Here is a 13342-nt window from a genome sequence, read left to right on the forward strand (position 1 = left end):
AGTACTCGGAGAAAGCTCACATGGTCATGGGAAGATGGTACAAACTCCTTACAGGGAGCAGGGGGATTGAACCCCAAACTCCAACGCCTACGCTGTAGTAGCGTAGCGTAGCACTAACTGCTATGCTACCATGGCGCCCCAAGCCTTGTGAGTCTGATTCCAAAGCCATTTTGTCATTTTATTCAGTTAAAGGAACCAAGCCTGTGCATGGTATTCAAGGTGTGTTCTCAACACCCCTGTACAACAAAACTTCCCTATTATTAAACTCCAAACCCTTTTGCAACAAAGGCTAATATGCTGTTTGCCTCCTTAACTACTTGTTGGACCTGCCTGTTAAATTATGATTCACTTGAACATCTAGATCCCTCTGAACTTCACTCATTGACATTCAATCTCCCTTTAGATAATAATCTGCCTTGTGGTTCTTCATACCGAAATGCGTGATCTCATACTTCCCCATACTAAACTGCATTTACCACTGAGTCACTTAATCTATCAACATCCTGTTGCAGAATTGTGATGTTGTCATCACGACATGCCTTTCTTTATATCTTTGCCAAACTTGGAAACCTCACATCTTGTTCCTTCCTCCAGGCTGTTAAAGGTCAAAGTTCAAGGTAGATTTATGATCGAAGTATGGCACCATATACAACCCTGAGGTTCATTTTCTTGCGGAAATTAATAATAAATACAAAAAACACAACAGAATCAATGAAAGACCCCACCCAACAGGAAAGACAACAACCAATGTGCAAAAACACAAACTGCAAATAAAGAAAGGGAAAATAATAATAATAATAATAAATAAGCAATAAAAATCTAGAACATGAGATGAAGAGTCCATAGGTTGTGTGAATAGTTCAATGAGGGCACATGAGAAGTTATCCCCTCTCAACCTCACGCACCCCATCACTGAACCTCTAGACTCACTTTCGAGGACATGTATTGTACATGGCGAACAAATGAGAGCAAGGACCAATCTCTGGTTTACATTCAAGATTGAAGATTCAAGATTATTTAATGTCATTTCCAGCACAGTAAAGGAGAGTGAAATAGTTATTACTCTGGATCTGATGCAGTACAAAAAGAAATGCAATAAGATAAAGAACCCAGTAAGTTAAAAAAAAAATGTTATATCGCTTATATACATAGATTGATTGTATGTCCATAAAGTGACACTGGGCACAGAAGCATCTTTGCACAAGGTGACTGACAGGAAATGATACGAGTAGTGGTGGTTGGGGTGTGGGTTAGTGGGAGGTGTTGATCCACCTATCTGCTTATGTCCCTGATTACATCCCTCTAACTTGTAACAGACGCATTTTTTCCAACACTCACAAAGTACTGGATGAACTCAGCAAGACTATAGAATAAACCATTGACATTTCAGGCCGAGCCTTTTCATCAGGAGCTTTCCATTGCTGCTGCTTGACCTGCAGCATTTTGTGTGTGTGTGTGGCTCCAGATTTCTAGCGTCTGCAGAATCTTGTGCTTATCAATTTTTTTCCTCTTTGTTCTCTCTCTGACAGTTAATTTATGCTTAGACATTTCCTCCAATACTCTGGACCTCTAAAATGATTGAGCACATCACTGTATTGTAGGGTGGCTCTGCGGTTAATGGAGAAAATGTGAGACGATGTTGCTGATCCAGCCACAGTCTGAATGAGTGAACTAGAATTGGAATATTATCAGCACACGTACCAGGATTCAGTGAAAATTTTACTTTTGCAAGTGATCCATAAAGATAATTTTGAAACACAGAGCAACACACCACTGTGAAATCTGGAGACCTGACAGATTGGGGACCACTTAGCCAAGCATGTTCACTCTGTCTGTAACAGGCAGGGTTTCCTGGATGGACAACCATTTTAAAGCTACTTCCCATTCCCATTCCGACATGGGCTCCTCCACTGCCATGATGTACCCACTCTCAGGTTGGAGGGGTAACACATCATATTCTGTCTGGGTAGCCTCCTACCTGATGGCATGAACATTGATTTCTCTAACTTCTGTTAATGCCCCGCCTCCCCTTCTTACCCCATCCCTTATTTATCTATTTTTTTCCTTTTTTTCTCTCTCTGTCCCTCTCACATTCACTTCTTGCCTGCTCTCCATCTCCTTCTGGTGCTCCCCTCCCTGTTTCTTTCTCCCCCACCTTCTCTCTTCCATTCACCAATCTGGTTCCTCTCTCACCCCTTCTTTTCACCTCACCTCCCTCTGTTCTTCCTGCTTCCCTTTCTCCCATGGCCCACTGTCCACTCCTATCAGATTCCTTCTTCTCCAGCCCTTTACTTCATCCACCGATCACCTCCCAGCCATGCACTTCATCCCTCCTTTCCCACCCACTAACCTTCCCTCTCACCTATCACTTGCCAGCTTGTACTCCTTCCTCTCCCCTCACCTTCATATTCTGGCTTGTGCTCCCTTCTTTTCCAGTCCTGATGTAGCAATGCCGGTTTGGAAAGGTTGTATACAGCCCAAAATGTCAAACGTTTATTCCTCTCCAAAGATACTGCCTGACCTGCTGAGTTCATCTAGCAATTTATGTATGTGTTAATTTGCGAAATCTCTTCTTTCCCTTGTATTTGTTATTATCTCAAAACAAAAGTCTATGGCGGTGGTACAAGGGATAAGCTGCAGCTGAATGCAGAACAGAGAAAGTGCAGAGCAGGTAGACAGTAAAATGCAAGGGCCACGACAAAGTAGATTGTGATTCAAGAGTTCATCTTTAACATAGAAGAGTCTTATACCAGCAGGGTAGAAGACCCGTATGACTTATTCTTGCTTCTTAGTCCTTTGTTCTCCTGCAATGAGTTAAATGGAACAGATGCTGGTCATGTCAGCATTGCCGAGATCTTGAAGAGTGAGTCATATGGAAAAGATCATAGGAATCAGCTCCCACAATGAGGGTTTCGTTGATATAGTCACCAAGGTCACAGGGCTGTTTCAACTTCATATTGCTCAGAAAAAGAACATTGTCGTCACTCTCATACTGGAAGATTAAGACTTGAAAAAAATGTTGTGTTTTAGGACCCCAAGTTCCTTGCAACCAATTAATTTCTTTTTTCTGGTCTAGTGATTGTAGGCTTGATCAATCTAAACACGAGGCCAGTTTGGAAAGGTTGTATACAGAGGCCGAAATGTGGCGACAGAGTCCAGGCCCAGAGCGACAGGGCCCGGGTACTAGCATGAGGAACGATTTAAACACCAGGCCAGCTGGATTGAAAAGGCAAGGTTTCGGGGGGAGAAGTGAAGGTTGGGCCGTTTCTGCTCACTGCTCCACTACGTTTATTTGGCTCTGTGCTGAACTGAGGCTGAGTTGCAGCTGTGGCCTTCTCCAGCGACTGCGGGCTTCGTGTCTGTGGACTCACCTCTGTTCTGAATGCTGTTTGCTTTATTTTTATTGTTTGTATGATGTGTTTTTTTCTCTCTCTGCACGTTGGGTGTTTGATGGTCTTCTTTTATGGGTTATTTTGGGTTTCTTTGTTTTGTTTTATGGCTGCCTTGTAAGGAGATGAATCTCAAGGTTGTATATAATGTATACATCGATAATAAATGTACTTTGAACTTTGAAAATTGAACAGAACAAGCTCCAACAAATAGAAATGTTGTAATGGGCTTTTGGCTCAAGGATTCAGATTCAAATTCAAGTTATCATGTGGACATCGAAACATAACATGAACACAAAACACACTGCAGATGCTGGGGTCAAAGCAACATGCACAACACGCTGGAGGAACTCAGCAGGTCGGGCAGCATCCGTGGAAACATAATGTGAACTGTATTGTTTGCATTAACAACCAACACATCTAAAGGTGTGCTGGTGGCAGCCTGCAAGTTTCACCACACATTTTGGTGCCAACATAACATGCCCACAATGCTGGCCAGAGCACAACAAACAGAATGTAACAAGCAACAAAACAACAGCAAAATAAGTGACCAGGTAGTGACCTGCCTCAATGACTATCGTCCAGGAAAATTCACATCCACAGTGAAGTGTTTTGAGAGGTTAGTAATGAAACACTTCAACTCCTGCCTGAGAGGTGACTTGGATCCACTCCAATTTTCCTAGCAGAGTAACAGGTCCACAGCAGATGCCATCTCATTGGCTCTTCACTCAACCCTGGAACATCTGGACAGCAAAGATGCATACACCAGGATGCTCTTTATTAACTACAGCTCAGCATTCAATATCATCACCCCCTCAGAACTAATCAATAAGCTCCAAGACCTTGGCCTCAAAACCCCCTGTGCAATTGGATCCTCGATTTTCTCACTTGCAGACTCCAGTCAGTTCTGATTGGCAACAACATCTCCTCCACAAGCTCCATCAGCACAGGTGCATCACAAGGCTGGGTGCTTAGCCTCTGCTCTGCTTGCTTTACACATATAACTGTGTCGCCAAGCACAGTTCCAATGCCATATTCAAGTTTGCTGTTGACACCACTGTCATAAGCTGAATTAAAAGTGGTGACGACTCAGCATATTGGAGGGAGTTTGAAAATCTGACTGAGTGCTGCCATAACAACAACCTCTTACTCAATGTCAGCAAGACCAAGGCACTGATTATAGACCAGGAGAAGGAAACCAGAGATCCATGAGCCAGTCCTCATCAGAGGATCAGAGATGGAGAGGGTCAGCAACTTTAAATTCCTAGCTGTTATTATTTTGGAGGACCTGTCCTGGGCTCAGCACGAAAGTGCAATTATGAGGAAAGCACAGCAGCACCTCTACTTCCTTAGGAGTTTGCGGAGATTTGGCGTGACATCTAAAACTTTGACAAGCTTATATAAACCAGAGAAAGTCTGCAGATGCTGGAAATTCAAGCAACACACACAAGATGCTGGAAGAACACAGCAGAACAGGTAGCATTTATGGAAAAGAGTACAGTCGACATTTCGGGTCGAGACCATTCAGCAGGACTTATATAGATGTGCAGTGGAGAATACAGTGACTGGTTGCATCACAGCCTGGTATGGAAACAGGAATGCCCTGGAACAGAAAATCCCACAAAATGTAGTGGATATGGCCTAGTCCTTCATGGGTAAAGCCCTCCTCACCATTGAGCACAACTACATGAAACGCTGTCACAGGAAAGTAACATTTATCATCCGGGACCCTTACCACCCAGATCGTGCTCTCTTCTCACTGCTACCATCAGGAAGGAGGTCCAGGAGCCTCAAGACTCGCACCACCAGGTTCAGAAACAGTTATTACCCCTCAACCATCAGACTCTTGAACCAAAGAGGATAACTTCACTCAACTTCATCTTCCCCATCATTGAAATGTTCCCACAACCTATGAACTCACTTTCAAGGATTCTTCATCTCAAGTTCTTTATATTTATTGCTTATTTATCATTCTTTTTTTTTCTTTTTGTATTTGCATAGTTTGTTGTCTTCTGCAATCTGGTTAATACCCCAGTTGGATGGCCTTTCAGTGATTCTGTTATGGTTATTATTCTATAGATTTATTGAGTACATCTACAAGAAAATGAATCTCAGGGTTTTGTATGGTGACATATATGTACTTTGATTAAAAATGTAATTTTGAAATTTTTGATCTTTGAAGTCCCTTACCTCTCTCTCACCACACACACACACACACACACACACACACACACACACACACACACACACACACACACACACACACACACACACACACACACACACACACACACACACACACACACACACACACACACACACACACACACACCCCTACCTCCCTCCCTCCCTCCCTCCCTGAGCTTATGGGTTTCCAGGCTTCAGCCATTAGCTTATGATTTCTGGACTTATGATTGACCTTTGGGCTTTGATTTTCAGGATCAACCCCAGATGAACTGATGATGGGATCCTAAGGCTCAAACTCTAAGCCCACTGACTGACTAGACCACGTGACTTCTTCTCACACAGACATGCTCCAATCTGGGACAGCCGGACAACCACAACAAATATTGATTCCAGGTCTGAGAAAAGAAATTAATGACACGGGGTCCCTCGTCTGCATTCGGTTTAACATCTGAGGCAGCTCCACTGACAGAGTGGCACAGACGTGAAAGTACAGAGAAACTCAGCAGGTCAAGCAGCATGGAGGGAAATGGTCAGATGATGTTTCGTGTCAGGAGCCTTCAACTGGACCGGGTTATCTGCAGCCTCTTGTGTCCGCAGAATTAAAAGTTCGGATCAGGGTGATTCCTACTGAAGGGTAGTGTAACCAAATCCTTCTAGTTACACCGCATTTGCAGTACCGCACACCGTTCTGGTTGCCCCATTATAGGGAGGATGTTTCTCCTGGGTTTGAGGATAAACTACATCCAGCTGTGGAGCACTTGCTTTGGGTAATGAGGTTACCATTAACCACAGCCACCTCCAGGTCACCCTTAGGCAAGGTGCGGCACCTGTTAGCCTCCCTACTTGGGTTACAGTGAAGCCAAGGAATGCAGGTGGTGGATGAAGCAGAAGGCAACTTGTGAGTAACACAATCGATGGTTCCTGTTTCTCAGATGCTGAGCAGAAGATCCTGTTAATAGGACAATGGGCAGGGTCACCCGTCTTGTAAAGACACTGCATCGGAAGCAAGCAAGGGGAAGCTACTTCTTGTATTTCATCCCTAGTACAACACATATACAAATGTAAAAGACAACAGCATAAATAAATAGTGCAGATACACTCGATATGGGATATCATGCAAACAGACAGGTGAGCCTGGATCGTCATGCCACTGTCTGCAAGAACAAGAGACTGCAAATTGCCACTTGGAATGTACGAACCCTGCACCAAGCTGGTAAGCTAGAAAATGTAAAATTAGAAATGAAGAGACTAGAAGTCAGCATCCTAGGCCTAAGTGAAATACGATGGAAAGGCACTGGAGTATTCCAATCAGACGACTACAGGATGATATACTCTGGAGGAGATAAACATGAAAAGGGTGTTGCAATCATCTTAAACAAAGAAACATCCAAGAGCCTGCTAGGATATTGGCATTTCTCAGACAGAATGATGCTAATCAAACTAAAAGGACAACAAAACGACATCCCACACAAAATGCTGGTGGAACACAGCAGGCCAGGCAGCATCTATAAGGAGAAGCACTGTCGACGTTTTGGGCCGAGACCCTTCGTCAGGACAGATCAAAACGACATCTCTATCATTCAAGTATATGCACCCACAATGGCAAGCTCAGAGGAAGAATATGATGTCTTCTACTGCTCCCTAGACAAAACAGTAGAACAATGCAAATCACAAGAAGTCATCATAGTCATGGGAGACTTCAATGCAGAAGTTGGTGCGGGAAGAGGAGACCATATTGTTGGAGACCAGGGATTGGGAGAAAGAACCGAAAGAGGAGAAAAGCTTATCTCAAGGTGTAAAACAAATAATCAGATAATCATCAACTCTTGGTTTAAACAACATCCAAGAAGGAAATGGACATGGAGAACGCAAACACAAGGAAATCTTCAGATGCTGGAAATTCAAGCAACACAAACAAAATGCCGGTGGAACACAGCAGGCCAAGCAGCATTTATAGGAAGAAGTTCAGTCGACATTTCGGGCTGAGACCCTTTTGTCGGGACTAACCAAAAGAAGAGATAGTAAGAGATTTGAAAGTGGGAGGGGGAGGGGAAATCCGAAATGACAGGAGAAGACAAGAGGGGGAGGGATGAAGCTAAGAGCTGGAAAAGTGATTGGCAAAAGGGGTACACAGCTGGAGAAGGGAAAGGATCCTGGGACGGGAGGCCTAGGGAGAAAGAAAGGGGGAGGGAAGCACCAGAAGGAGATGGAGAGCAGGCAAGGAGTGATTGTGAGAGGGTCAGAGAGAGAAAAGAAAAAAAAGGGGGAAATAAATAAATAAGGGATGGGGTAAGAAGGGGAGGGGGGGCATTAACAGAAATTAGAGAAATCAATGTTCATGCCATCAGGTTGGAGGATACCTAGACAGAATATAAGGTGTTGTTCCTCCAACCTTGTCACGGTCCCTTCTGGCAATCCCCCACCTGGCTATTTACCTCAGGAATTGGGCCTCAATCCCCTCGTTTAGTTTCCAGTCATTCCCAGGTTCCACTAACTACACACACTTGCTTTCCATCAGCAAATGCAGTATAAAAACCCTGTGATCACAACAAGGAGCTGCCAGTTCGTTGGTTGACTCCGGTGTGAGTAACCTTGATTCATGGTTCTTAGGACTGCCAGTTCTAAGTCTAGCATCGCTCCTGGATACCGATTCCACGCTCGCTATGTCAAGAACACCTCCCGACTCTGCCTCCGTGCCCGTGTTCTGCACTTGGGTTCGTCCGCCACCTCACTCGTATAACAGAACAAACTGGCCACAATGAACCCAGCGGACATGGATCCCGTACAACAGGCCCTCGCCAGTCGGGGCTACCTACTGGGCACCCACGACCAACTACCTAGGGAGGTCACGGGAACCCTTCGTACACTGTCCACGAATGTACGGAAGGTCAGTGAGCAGGCAGATCGAGTTTCGGCTTCCCTTTCTCTGTCCCCTCCAAGAATCCCGATTACCCAAACCGCTCGGGATGGCGTCGCCCCTGGGATCAGCAACGCAGGCCCCTCGAGAGTCATACATCCCCAAACCCGAACCCTACACTGGGGACCTAGGGAGGTGCTGGGCCTTCCTGTGACAATGCTCTCTGGTCTTTGAGCTGCAGCCACGTACCTACACTTCAGATAAATCCAAGATTGCGTACATCATGGGGCTCTTACAAGAGGATGTCTTGGCTTGGGCAACCGCAATATGGGATAACAGACCAGAGGTTTGTTCCCCCTTCCCCTCCTTTGCTGCTGAAACGAGGAAGGTCTTCGAACAACCCATTCACAGTAAGAACGCCGCCAAACACTTGCTAACTCTTTGTCAAGGTTCGCGAAGCATAGCAAGGTATTCCATCGAGTTCCGAACCTTAGCCGCAGACTCAGTGTGGATTGACAAGGCCCTGCGGGAGGTGTTTCAACAGGGCCTCTCAGACAAGATAAAGGATGAATTGGCAGCGGGGGATGACACAGACTGTCTGGATTCTCTGATGTCGCTAGCCACTAGATTAGATAATCAACTTCAAGAGCAGCTGAAAGAAAGAACCAGTCGTCCCATTCTTCAGGGAAGCCCACGGTCCACTTTATCGGTCCCAGCCAGCCTCCCTTCCCCAGCCACTCCAAGTGTAGCTCCTGCTCCGACCGTCCCCACCACCCTGGGGGAGGAACCGATGCAGCTGGGACGGAACCAGCTCTCCCCAGCCGAACAACTTCGGAGGTGGAGAGCTGGGCATTGTTTCTATTGTGGCCAGCCAGGATTTTCCCGGATACCTGCCCTCAGCAGCCAAAAGGGAGGGCACCAGTGAAAAAAGGAGGGCACCTGGTGAGCCGGATGATATTCCCTTCAGCCCCCCAGACTCGGATGCAGATCCCGGCTACCATAAATTACCAACGACAGTCTCTGTTCCTATCTGCTCTGGTGCTGAGGGCAACCTGCTGGATGAAGACATAACCTCCCAGGCTGGAATACCTCACGAACCGCTAACTACCCCCCTGGAGGCCCGGGCCCTGGATGGAAAACTGCTGGCTCAGGTGACCCACTGTATGCCGCCCCTGACCTTGATCCTATCTGGCAACCATCGGGAGCATTCACCTCAAGCCCCGGTAGTTCTAGGGTATCCATGGCTGACCCAACACAATCCCCACATCGACTGGTCTACTGGGAGGATAGCCAAATGGAGCCAGTCTTGCCACGCCAACTGTCTGCGATCAGCCCCATCGCCCGGGAAAGCTACCGTGACCCCACCTGCCCTGAAACCCCTCGATTTGTCCCGAGTACCGTGACCTCAGACCGGTTTTCAGTAAACAACAGGACCTTTCCCTGTCTCCGCACCACCCATATGATTGTGCCATCAACCTTCTCTCTGGGGCCTCGCTACCCACCAGTCACCTTTTTAACTTATCCCTACCGGAGAGAGAGGCCACGGAGAAGTACATCAGCGAGTCCCTCGCGGTGGGCATTATCAGACCTTCATCTTCCCTGGTAGGCACTGGTTTCTTCTTTGTAGAAGGACAGGTCGCTTCGTCCTTCTATTGATTACAGAGGCCTAAACAGTATAACAGTTAAGTACCCTTTACCCCCCATTAGTTCAGCTTTTGAACCACTGCATAGAGCCACCATTTTCTCAAAGCTGGACCTTCGGAATGCATAGCATCTAGTCACTGTGAGGGAGGGGGACGAGTGGAAGACAGCTTTTACTAAACCTCTGGGCCACTTTGAATATTTAATCATGCCGTTTGGCCTCACCAATACTCCCGCCATTTTTCAAGCCCTCATTATTGACATACTGAGGGACTTTATTAATCGGTTCGTATTCGTTTACCTCGATGATATCCTGATATTTTCTAGTGCCCCCCAAAAACACGTTCACCATATCCGTCAAGACCTCCAGAGACTGTGGGAAAACCAATTATTTGTGAAGGCGGAGAAATGTGAGTTCCACGTCCCTTCGGTCAGCTTCCTGGGTTATATCTTCGAGAGCGGGCAGGTGAGAGCAGACCCCGAGAAGATCGGGGCAGTGGAAGAATGGCCTAGGCCCACAACCCGCAAACAACTTCAACGATTCCTGGGGTTTGCAAACTTCTACCGCCGATTTATCAGAGACTACAGTCGAGTGGCGGCCCCCCCTTACCCGGCTTACCTCACCTACTACCCCCTTCTGTTGGGACTCCGAAGCTGACTCGGCATTCACCGACCTAAAGAGACGTTTCACCACCACTCTCATCACCGACCTGAAGAGACGTTTCACCACCACTCTCATCACCGACCTGAAGAGACGTTTCACCACCGTTCCCGTCCTGGTCCATCCAGACCCAGCCCATCAATTCATTGTTGAGGTGGACGCCTCTGACTCCAGGATAGAAGCAGTCCTGTCCCAATGATCAAGTTTGGACAAAAAGCCTTCTCTTCTCGCTGACTGTCCCCCGCCGAGCGGAATGACGACGTGGGGAATCGGGAACTCCTGGCAGTCAAACTAGCATTGGAAGAATGGAAGCACTGGCTGGAGGGGGCAGAGCAACCGTTTGTGGTATGGACTGATCATTAAAAATCTGGGGTATATTCAGACTGCCAAACATTTGAACTCCCACCAGGCCCATTGTGCGTTATTTTTTTGAATGGTTCAAGTTTTCCCTCACGTACCGTCCGGGGTCCTAGAACGGGAAGCCGGACACGCCGTCCTGCCAATACGACTCCAAGGAGGACACTTCCAGCCCAGAGGCTGTCCTCCCAGCATCCTGCATGGTCACCACCCTCACTTGGGAGATCGAGTCCAAAGTAAAAGAAGCCCAACGGGATGACCCCGACCCTGGCAATGGACCCGTCGATCACCTGTATGTGCCCGTTTCCATCAGGCCTCAGGTTCTCCAAAGGGGGAACGCGTCTCGGTTCGCCTGCCATCCCTAGTGCTCCTGAAAAGACACTTTTGGTGGCCGTCCATGGAGGCAGATACCCGTTCCTATGTCTCGGCATGTTCCATCTGCGCCCGGGGAAAAGCCTCTCCTCGGCCACCTGCAAGTTTACTTCGTCCTCTACCTGACCCTGGTCATCCCTGGTCGCACATCGCCCTGGACTTTGTCACCAGTCTACCCCCTTCACATGGGAACACCACCGTACTCACCGGTTCTCCAAGGCGGTGCACTTCGTAGCCCTCCCTAAACCCCACCTCTTCTCAAGAAACCGCAGATCTTCTCATCTGCCATGTCTTCCACCTCCATGGAATCCCCGCAGACGTTGTCTCCGATCATGGTCCCCTGTTCGTCTCACAGGTATGGAAGGCCTTCTGTCAAGCCTTGGGTGCATCGGGCAGCCTGTCATCTGGCTTCCACCCCCAGACGAACGGGCAGATGGAATGGGTCACCCACGACCTGGAGGCAACACTACGTTGTGTAACGGCAAACAACCTGTTGACCTGGAGCGACCATCTCCCGTGGGATGAGTGTGCCCACAACTCTCTAGTGAGCTCTGCCATTGGGAGGTCTCCATTCGAGTGTTCCCTGGGGTACCAACCCCCGCTGTTCCCCGCACAAGAAGAGATTGCAGTAATGTCGATCAGGACCATATCGACTGGTGCCTGAAGGTTTGGGAGGAGACCTGCACGGCCCTACTCAGGTCAGCAAAACGCAATAAGAAGACGGCCGACCCACACCGAACTCCGGCGCCTGAGTACCAACCGGGAGAGGTGGTGTGGCTTTCATCCAAGGACATCCCACTCAAAAACGAGCATAGGAAACTCACCCCTCGCTTCCTGGGACCATTCAAGGTCAAAAGTATTATCAATCCCGCAGCGGTCCGCTTAAAACTGCCAAGATCTATGCGCATCCACCCAACTTTTCATGTTTCCTAGTTAACGCTAGTCTCTGTCAGCCCCTTGTGTCCCCCGGCGGAGACTCCCCCACCTGCCCATATCATCGATAACCTTCCGGCATACACCGTCCGAAGACTACTGGATGTGCTTCCTAGGGGCAGGGGTTTCCAATACCTGGTAGATTGGGAAGGGTACAGTCCAGAAGAGCGTTCCTGAGTCCCCCCGCTCCTTCAACCTAGACCCTTCCCTCATCCAGGATTTTCACTGGGAGTCTCCAGGCCTGAGGGAGGAGTACTGTCTTGGTCCCTTCTGGCAATCCCCCACCTGGCTATTTACCTCAGGAATTGGGCCTCAATCCCCTTGTTTAGTTTCCAGTCATTCCCAGGTTCCACTAACTACACACACCTGCTTTCCATCAGCAAATGCAGTATAAAAACCCTGTGATCACAACAAGGAGCTGCCAGTTCGTTGGTTGACTCCGGTGTGAGTAACCTTGATTCATGGTTCTTAGGACTGCCAGTTCTAAGTCTAGCATCGCTCCTGGATACCGATTCCACGCTCGCTACGTCAAGAACACTTCCTGACTCTGCCTCCGTGCCCGTGTTCTGCACTTGGGTTTGTCCACCGCCTTGCTCATGTAACAAACCTGAGTGTGGCTTCATCTTGACAGCAGAGGAGGCCATGGATAGATATATCAAAATGGGAATGGGACGTGGAATTAAAATGTGTGGCCACTGGGAGATCCTGCTTTCTCTGGCAGACAGAGCATAGGTGTTCTGCGAAACAGTCTCCCAGTCTGCGTTGGGTCTCAGCAATATATAGAAGGCCGCACTGGATGCAGTGTATCACACCAGCCGACTCACAGGTGAAGTGTTGTCTCACCTGGAAGGACTGTCTGGGGTCCTGAATGGTGGTGAGGGAGGAAGTGTAAGGGCAGGTGTAGCAGTTGTTCCGCTTACAAGGGTAAGTGCTGGGAGGGAGATC

This window comes from Hemitrygon akajei, chromosome 21, assembly GCF_048418815.1.
Source record: "Hemitrygon akajei chromosome 21, sHemAka1.3, whole genome shotgun sequence".
In the NCBI taxonomy this organism is placed as follows: domain Eukaryota; kingdom Metazoa; phylum Chordata; class Chondrichthyes; order Myliobatiformes; family Dasyatidae; genus Hemitrygon; species Hemitrygon akajei.